Source organism: Limulus polyphemus, unplaced genomic scaffold (assembly GCF_000517525.1).
Source record: "Limulus polyphemus unplaced genomic scaffold, Limulus_polyphemus-2.1.2 Scaffold4196, whole genome shotgun sequence".
In the NCBI taxonomy this organism is placed as follows: domain Eukaryota; kingdom Metazoa; phylum Arthropoda; class Merostomata; order Xiphosura; family Limulidae; genus Limulus; species Limulus polyphemus.
In genome coordinates this window covers 37851-47031 of record NW_013669806.1, presented here as the reverse complement: position 1 = coordinate 47031, position 9181 = coordinate 37851, and the positions used below count along the sequence as shown (strand labels likewise).

The 9181-nt window shown below is 36.4% G+C and overlaps 1 protein-coding gene across 1 annotated transcript in view; it reads right to left on the bottom strand.

Moving 5' to 3' along the window:
* Positions 1-9181, bottom strand: part of LOC106470747 (alpha-methylacyl-CoA racemase-like) — a 74626-nt gene that overhangs the window by 27948 nt on the left and 37497 nt on the right. The gene's annotated exons all lie outside the window — the stretch shown is intronic.

Here is a 9181-nt window from a genome sequence, read left to right as displayed (position 1 = left end):
ACTCTAGCATTTCCCAATCTGTATTGCTGAAATTAACATCACCCCTAATTATGACTTCATTAACAGCTGAAATTTTAATCTCATTGTAAAGTTTCACTCTAATTTCATCAGTATCATCTGGTGATCTGTAACAAATTCCCAATAAAAGCCTTTTCCCTTTATATCTGCTAATAGAAACCCAAATGGATTCAATCTGCTTGCTATTATTATCTTTGATATCCTCAACTTCAACAGGATGTAACTCACATTTTACATATAAAGCCATTCCTCCCCATCTCTTTAGTACCCTATCCCCATTAAATAGCCTGACCCAGTATTTCAAAGAAATTTCTGTCATCAAAATCATCTACATTTAACCATGTTTCAGTTATTCCCATTATATCAAAATGCTCCATTGCTACCAGTGCTCTAAAGTCATCTATTATATTTTTTATACTTCTAGAATTGGAATAGTAAAAATTAAGCCTACCTCTATAACTAATCCTATACTCATTTCCTATGTGAAACTTTTCTCTGCCACCTATTCTTTTTGCATTTAGTTTATCCTAACCCTCATCACTATTTAGTCCTACTTAAAAACTTTCCTTACAGCTGAGTTAATAGCCTTAGCAAACAAGCCAGCCTATATCCTATTTAAATGTAAAGCATCCATTCCAAAAATCTGCTTTCTTCCATTGAATTGATCCCAAAATTCCAACCAGCCAATCTGCTCATCCTTACATATTTGGCATCATAAGTCAGGGGCACTCTTTTTGTGGTGTTTTGGTGACTGTAAAAAAAAAAGCATTGCAGAAAGAAAGGAAGAGTACCATATTGCATGAAATAGTTCCATTGAGGAGATTACGTTGTACTCCTTATTAAAAAAATATATAACTTCATTCATTGCAACTGCAAAATACCCATCGATGCATCCTTTGCCATCCTGGGTCTCAGTGTGCACGAAAGATTTCAACTGAACATTATGCCTTGCATGAATTAAAAGCATACCTAGTAATAGCATTCCATTCTGGTAACATTTTGCATTGCCTGATTGAATATAAATTTTTGTAATATGAGGCAAGTCATGTTTCATCTGCATTGTAATACCCTTATAAATTGAAAGTACTGCAAACAAGTCCTACTTTGAATCCCCACATGATATGTGATCATAATAGTTGATCAAATGTCCAGGAACATCATCTAAATCTCCATTATCATCTCCTTCATTCACTTCTAGTGTGTCACATGGTTCGATACCATGACACACCTTTCTTTCTGTAGTGTTCAAGTGACTTCTATCAAAAATATAGTGGCTCATATTTCATCTTCTAATTACTACCAAGGCCTCATCTGCTTGAAAGGTTTCATGTATTTGAGTGATACGATGCCACTGGTATTTTACTCTCACTCAGTGGCTCATGTATAACTTGAATTTCAATCTGCAGTCACCTACATGGGAATGGTGATCAAAACTCACGATCACAAAATCCATGAGAATTGCCACATAAATTGCTACTCAAACCATAATCAATATAATGATTTGTGCAATTGTCTAAGCCAATATGCTGGTCAAAGTCATATTTGAGAAAATGGTCAATCACTTCCAAAGATTTTATTGCAGTTTTTTTCACATTTTGATTGTGAATGGTATCAACTGTGTGTCAGAAAAGCTCCACATTATCGTAAAAAAGAATCCTAGAAGCATAATCCATGACCTTTCTAGCTTTTTGGTCAAACAAAGACAACAGATTAATTTTGCAAATGACCCATATGAAATTTTATGAGGCATAATCTCTAGATAATCCCTATATATAATCCTTTATTCTCTTAGGACAAAATCATGGTAAACTCAGATCCTATCCATTAATTGTAATCTTCTGCATTCCCCATAATAAAGTTTGATATTTTGAAGTGACAGGATAAATTCAACAGCCTTTTGAAGAATTGATAAATTGTATCGCTGAACTTGACAGATAGGTGGTTTAATCTCTATTCCCTTCATTAATGCACGACAATTCCTTCTAGCTAATTTAAAGTTTTTCTTGCCAAAGGAAGAAATCAATTCTTGCATCTGCTTGACCTTTAACCCAGCAGAGATAGCTGCAAGAAGGACTTTTCTCTGTAAACACTGTTCTGGCAAAGCCACTTTCATCTTTATCATGCCCTTAGTGCAATCAGGTTTTTCACAATTGAGCATTCATTGCACAACAGCTCTCATGAATCCCTCTAGATCTTGAGGCAAAGTTGCATAACAAACTTTAAAAAGTACATCCTCACAGACAAGAGTGGCCCTATTTGAGTCTAGCAACTAAACAGATGTAGCATTTCGTCACTCTACACTTTCAAGGTTGTTCATCATACTTGCACCCAAACCAAAGAAGTTTTCAATGTCATGAATGGTCTGGTCATGTTACCATTTTTGGACATTTTGTTTTCTAAGTTAGGTAACCTCAGTCGGATTCTCCACTTCCAGAACCACATCAAGCAAGTCATCACTTGGCTCCACATAGCTAATGACATTTTCTTTATGTTTCCCTAATCGTAAAGGGTTCGCTGGTTGCTTCCCACCTGGTGTTTGAGCTAACTTTGTTTCAAGAGACAGTCCATCAGAGGAACAACTACAAGCTAAACAAACTTTGCATCTGGGCTGTTTACATTTATGTGATATCTTTGGACCATACATCCTGTGATCAATTAAAGGTAAAACAAGTGCCTTAAACTTTAAATGTCAAGCACTCTAGAAAGATTAACATAAATGATGTCAATAGACTCAAATTTAATCTGTAAGTTATACAATTCAGTGTAAAAAATGTATATATCAAAAAAATATCTCAACAAGATATGTATGACAAAAGAGATTGCATAAATCAACACCTTTTAGTGTGAGGACCAAGCTTGTACAATTTCAAAAAAATTGGACAAAAGCCACAATTGGTTAGAAATATCTCATCACCAGAAAAAAAGTACCCCTAGCTCATGACATGCATGTTAATTTAAGCCTAGCATTTAGCCCTAGTGACCTACTTATAACTTCATCTCCACAATTAATTCTGGGCAGTATCCCTGATAAAATTAAGTTATGAACTTTTTCTTTAAATGTCTTTATCAACCACTTGTACATGTTAATTACTTCCTCTGATCTACCTTTCCCTACATCTCTAACCCTTATGTGCACAACAAAAAGTGCGTCCCTGCTAGCCCCCTTTATCATATCTCTTGCTCTATCAGTAATATACTCCAACTGTGCCCCTGGGTAGCATAATCTAATTCTTTTCTCCCTATTTACCCCACAGACTATCCACAGACTCAAGGAATCACCTACAACTATAACCTCTTTATTATCCACATCCTTCCCTGTCCTTTTGGTTTCCTTCTCTCCAATAGTTACTCATCTGATATCTGTCACTGAGTAGAATAGGCTCATTACAGCTAAATCCACTGCTTTTAGTCCTATTAGTATTCCTTCTTATTTCCTGAAAGTCATTGTTAGCTGTTGCATACCTTACATGCAAAAGCTTAAGCTCCTCTTGAAATCCTGCTACTGTTTCCTACAGTTTACCCTTCTCTTTATCTGTTGCCTCTACTTTAATTGGGATAGCCTCCAACTTCTCCTCCAACCTACAAATTCTACATACAAATTGCACATCTTCACTACTACTAGCTTCTTTAAAAGTACATACCAGTCCAAAGTTCCAAAATACAACTCACTCATTGCACCCATAACACCTAAGAAACTGTGAATGCTTAAGTCAAACACTAGTGTTAGCCATCATATTTCTAGCCTGGAAATAAATACTCAATACTAAATGTAAATACCAGTAGCCTATTGTTAGCACTGTTATTGTTAAGCCTAGCATTTTAGAATCAAATATATTACTGTTTATCACTACTTTATGTTAATACTAAATTAATTAAGTTTATCTTTAATTTTACAGCAGTGATAAATAAGTAGTCTTTACTTTATTTGATGTTTATGCAATACTAATAGTAATAATAATCATACAATGTATATAATTTAGCCTGATTTATAACCTACCTACAAACTGAATTTAAACTAATGGATCTAAACTCAAGTAAACAATATAATCCCTAAAACACGAAGGGACAATTAATTAGTCATTAGATTGTATTTGTTTAATAAAACAATGTATTTAACCTGTTTTATGATCTATCAGTACGATGAATTACAGCAAGGCCTGAAAGTACAATTACATGTCCTAAGCCTAATTTAACATTGTAGTACAGATTATAACAATAAGCTTGTACTTAAAACTTTAACCCTACTATATTTATTTACCAATCTTACTAAATCTAGTAAATCCTTTTTTATTCAACCCAAATCATTACAAATTATAATACGAATATTAAATAATATTTAAGAATCTATAACAGTATTACAGTTTATCTTTCCAACATCATCTCTCTTTGTAGCACCTTCTAATAATTTAACAATACTTGCAAATAGTAGCAAGTGGAAAAGGAGTTTGGGGCACAATTACACAATTACATAGAGTGGCAGCTCTAATTAGACAAAAAAAAACAACATTTTTCCTAGCAGTTCATAACAAATGCTGCCGTGTTTGTAGTATAGTGGAAATTACAAAACAAAAATAATTCTCATATTTGGTACAAAACTGATCAGATTTTTCAACAGCAATAGGAGCTGACATAATAATCAAAGAGTTTAGAAGAAGTTATGAGATGAATAGTGTTTGATACCCAACATTAATCAGGGTTAGTGATCTAAGTATTCATACATGAATCACTGAAAATATTCTTTATGGATTTAAAGTAGAAAACTGCTGTATGCTGTATTACATTGTATGCTGTTATACAAAAGTAATTCATGGCTTGGAAAAAATAAAAAGTCCAACAAGGCAGACTTCTCTCCCAATAATGTATTAAATTCCTTAAAGCAGTAGTCCAAGGAGCAGTATACATTTTCAGTGTAGGAAAATATTAACTTCTGAATCAATATCTTACCTCCATTCACAAATAGCTACAATCCCACATTGAGTAGATGGAAGGTCTGGTGAGAATATGATCCCCCTATAGAAAGCACTCAAAGGAATATCATGGGGTGTGTAAATAAATGAAAGCCATGGAAGACTGCACCACTTCTGAGCCAGGCATATTCTTTGCCATGTAAACATGTGTCGCAATAAGGGTGGAATCAAAAGAGGGGAACCCCAGTAAATTAAATAAATGAAATTAAGGAACCCTTGATGTAGAATGGCGTGTTGTATCATAAATGGGAGACCTACCTTAACTAACACAAGTTGAATCATGATAGGGATATCTGGCCCACAGTAGGAAGAAGGTGCTCAACTTTTCACCTCAGATAAGGGAACTAGCAGGGAAGATGGGCCTACGTAACAAGGATCAGCATCATCATGTGTGCACATCCATATCTGTCGAAGATGGTACAAAGGTGGACAGCAAAGCGGGGTTCATTTCCAATCGAGCACCAGGTGGCATTATGAATATATCATCCAGTTAGTGGTACGAGGAGGGTAACTGGCCATATACATGTGGACTTATGTGGCTGGTCCAGCTCCAACCAGCACCATATCTGCCAGGAACTGAGATCTGGGAGATGGTAGGAAGGAGTGTGCCTTAGCTGGAGAAGCAAACTGCATGATGGTGGAATGCATCGTCCATCACTGGGCGCCATCTGGAATTGTACATCAAGTCTGTGATAAGATAAGCATCAATGCCATCTACACCAGCAGAACACCACCACCCCACTCTCAACTGAGTGGGAATAAATACACTCAAGAGGAAGCCTCCACAATCCAGCAGCTAGGAACTAATGAGTGGAAAGGTTTCATACTCCATTAAAAGAAGAGCAGCAACAGCATGTTGGAAAGTCTAGAGGACCTGACAAAAGCCACCTGTGAAGATGGAGTATGGAAATAGAAGGATGATGAACATCAGACGTTGGCTGATGCAGAAGGGTGGGGGAGAGATGGGGTAGAAGAGGAGGCAACACCACTAGCCAGTGCAGTAGTGGAAACCACAGCTGTACTGGTCAAAGGGAATCCACCAAAAGAACATAACACAGAGTGGTCTATATGATGGGAAAAAACTTGGGAAAGCAGACAAATGGGAAGGTAGGCATACAGGTTATAGGCCTGTCCAATCCTGACTGAGAGCAGCTATCATCTCAGCCAAGGGATGTGGAACAGGAGACCAAAACCATGAGAGCTTTGAATTGAGATGTGTGGCAAAGGCATCCAGATCTGGAACATCCCACTGGGAACAGAGCCACTGAAACACCAATGAGTCTAGTGACAACTCTGTAGGGATAATCTTGAAGACTCTTGGAATGAAGATGGACAAACACACTGACCACCTGACAAAAACATAGTGAGCTGAGGCGAGCTTAAACAGAAGAGCCTGAACTGAAAAACACAAAACAAAAGTAATGTTAGGGTGAAGGGGAAAGTGAAAGTACACCTCCACAACATCTACTGTTGTCTTTTATAGACCAGGAGTGAAAACTAGTCAAAGGTACAACTCCATGGTGAAACGAGGTAGGATCAAGATGCAGTTCAGAGCCAAAAGATTGATGACAGGGTGCCAGGCCCTAGTATTCTTGGGGAGAACAAACAGGTGGGAAGAACAAATTGGACAAGGGGAATCCCCCATTTGATGTCACCCATGAGAAACAGGTCCTGTACTGCCACTGAAAGACACTGGCTGGAAACTGGAAGTGGTAAGGAAACGTGATGCTATGGCAATAGAGGAGGAAAATTAAAATGGAGGATCAGACCCTCAAAGACAACTTGCAAAACATAAAGGTCCATGGTGAAGGACCACCAGATGTGAGCAAAATGGTGGGTCTGCACTTCATGAATACGAGAGGCCAGAACCAGAAAGGGAGAGGTAGGAGGAGGGTGAGACACAGGAACAGGTACAGAAGGGGGGTTGGGATAAATGGTAAGCCAATGAGGAAAGGAAGGTATGCAATCATGCTGATTTAACTCTGGTTTCCAAACAGTCAGGAATGCCACCCCAAAACATTCTGGCACAGAAAAGGAGCCATGTGAAAATCACACAATGTGGGAAGCAAATGCTTGTTTGTTTGTTTTGAATTTCGCGCAAAGCTACATGAGAGCTATCTGCACTAGCCATCCCTAATTTAGCAGTGTAATACTAGAGGGAAGGCAGCTGGTCATCAACACTCACCACCAACATTTGGGCTACTCTTTTACCTATGAATAGTGGGATTGACCATTATATTACAACACCCCCATGGCTGAAAGTGGAGAGCATGTTTGGTGGGATGGGGATTCAAACCCGTGATCCTCAGATTGTGAGTCGAGTGCTCTAACCACCTGGCTATGCCGGGCCGAAGCAAATGCACCTGTGACAAAAGGAGATCTTGACCCCAAAAAATCCCAACAACAGAGTAGCCATGTCAGCAAGGACAGACAAGGCGAAGTGTGTTATGGTGGAAAACAGTAAGGGTGGCAGAAGGCAACTGAAGTATTGTGGTCCAAATCCCTAAAGAGTCAAGCGAGTCAAAATACTGCAAATCTAAGTAGGGAAACAAAGAATGGTGATATGCTAAAGCATGGTCTTCCAGAGTATGATGGGGTCACATCATATGGACCCCTGAATGTAACTGATCCCTAAAACGACTCACAGGAACCCCAATATCCAGTGAGGGAGTTGAAACACGAGATACTTGCCCCTCTGCATGACACAGAAAAGGGCAGGTGAGGAATCATAGGAAACCATAAAAAACCTGAATTATTAAGTCAACAAAAGAAGGAGAAGGCCTGGACACCTCCCCTGAAATGAAACATGAAAATATATCAGAATTAGATAAGAGCACTTTAAAAGTCTCACATTTGAGCAATTATTTCTGGTCACTTTAACATATACAGAGCATGTCTTAGTAATTTTATGGCATATTTCAAAGTATAAGATTTAGTTTTTTTTCTTTTACAGTTAAAGTAAACAACATGAAAAGTGTGTGTTTGATACAATATACAAACCTTATGAATGTAATATAGCTATGAAACCAGTTCCTTTAATGTAGCCAAATTAAATTTATTTTATTCCTCAAATGTAATTACAGTGCTTTCATAAATCTAATAGCTTTGGTGAATATTACACATCTTCATTGACCCAATACCATTTCCAGAGCACCTTTCTACTATACTAAATTACATGTCAGAAAGTGTACCCTCCTTTGCATCAGTTTAGGTCTCAACGAGTGGTCATAATCTGAGCAAGTGACTTTTAAAAGCAATAAAATTTTAAACCCATTGAGTAAACACAAGGGTCAACATAAAAATTTGTTTAAAATTTGCATATACAATGCTTCTCCTCATGATCAAATACTGCCATCTATGGGCTTGATATAAAACTTTTACAATTGGAGTGACCCCACATATAAAAAACAAAGACTAGATCTTTTAATGTTGGCCTTAAATTATATCTGTTTGAAAGCTCAGACATTAATGAGCTAATCATGTCATTTTAAATAAAACATAATTACATTTTAAATGATAATAAAACAATTTTCATAATTTGAGTTCACCAGGTTAAAGGAGGGGATTACTACATATTTTAAGAACAAATAAAATGGTGACTGCATGTACCTCTTAACATTAGCAATTCCCTAAGTAGGAAATTAAAAAAAGAACTATGCATAAATTTCTTTCTACAATAACAATTTTAGCCAAAAAATTTTATTTTTTGCAAAATGCACAAATGGCAACTGGTAGAAGATGTCTATCGTATTAAACAAAGATTGTTCAAAAATGACTTAATACATATGAGAATAATCAATTAATATGCCTGATGATTAATCAATTAGCAAATTCCACTAATCACCCAGATCTACATAGTATAATTGAAGCTAATTTGTCTTGATGTTTTCTTTTCACAGTAAGTAAATCCATAGTTAAGCATATTTTATCTCTAGTTCACTTTTTAGATTGCTCTTATTAAGAAGTTTTTCATAATGGTTAAAACCATGCACTAAAATATATATATATATATATATATATATATATATAATTTGTTTCAAAGAATCATATACAAAAGGCTTGTTCTAATTAGAAAAAACAAAAATTCTGGACTTCCTCAAGGCAACATGATACTGTAAGTTCTTCTGAAGAGCAAAATAAAATATATAACCAGTAAAGTACTTACATAAATATGAATCTAGAAATTCATTAACAAG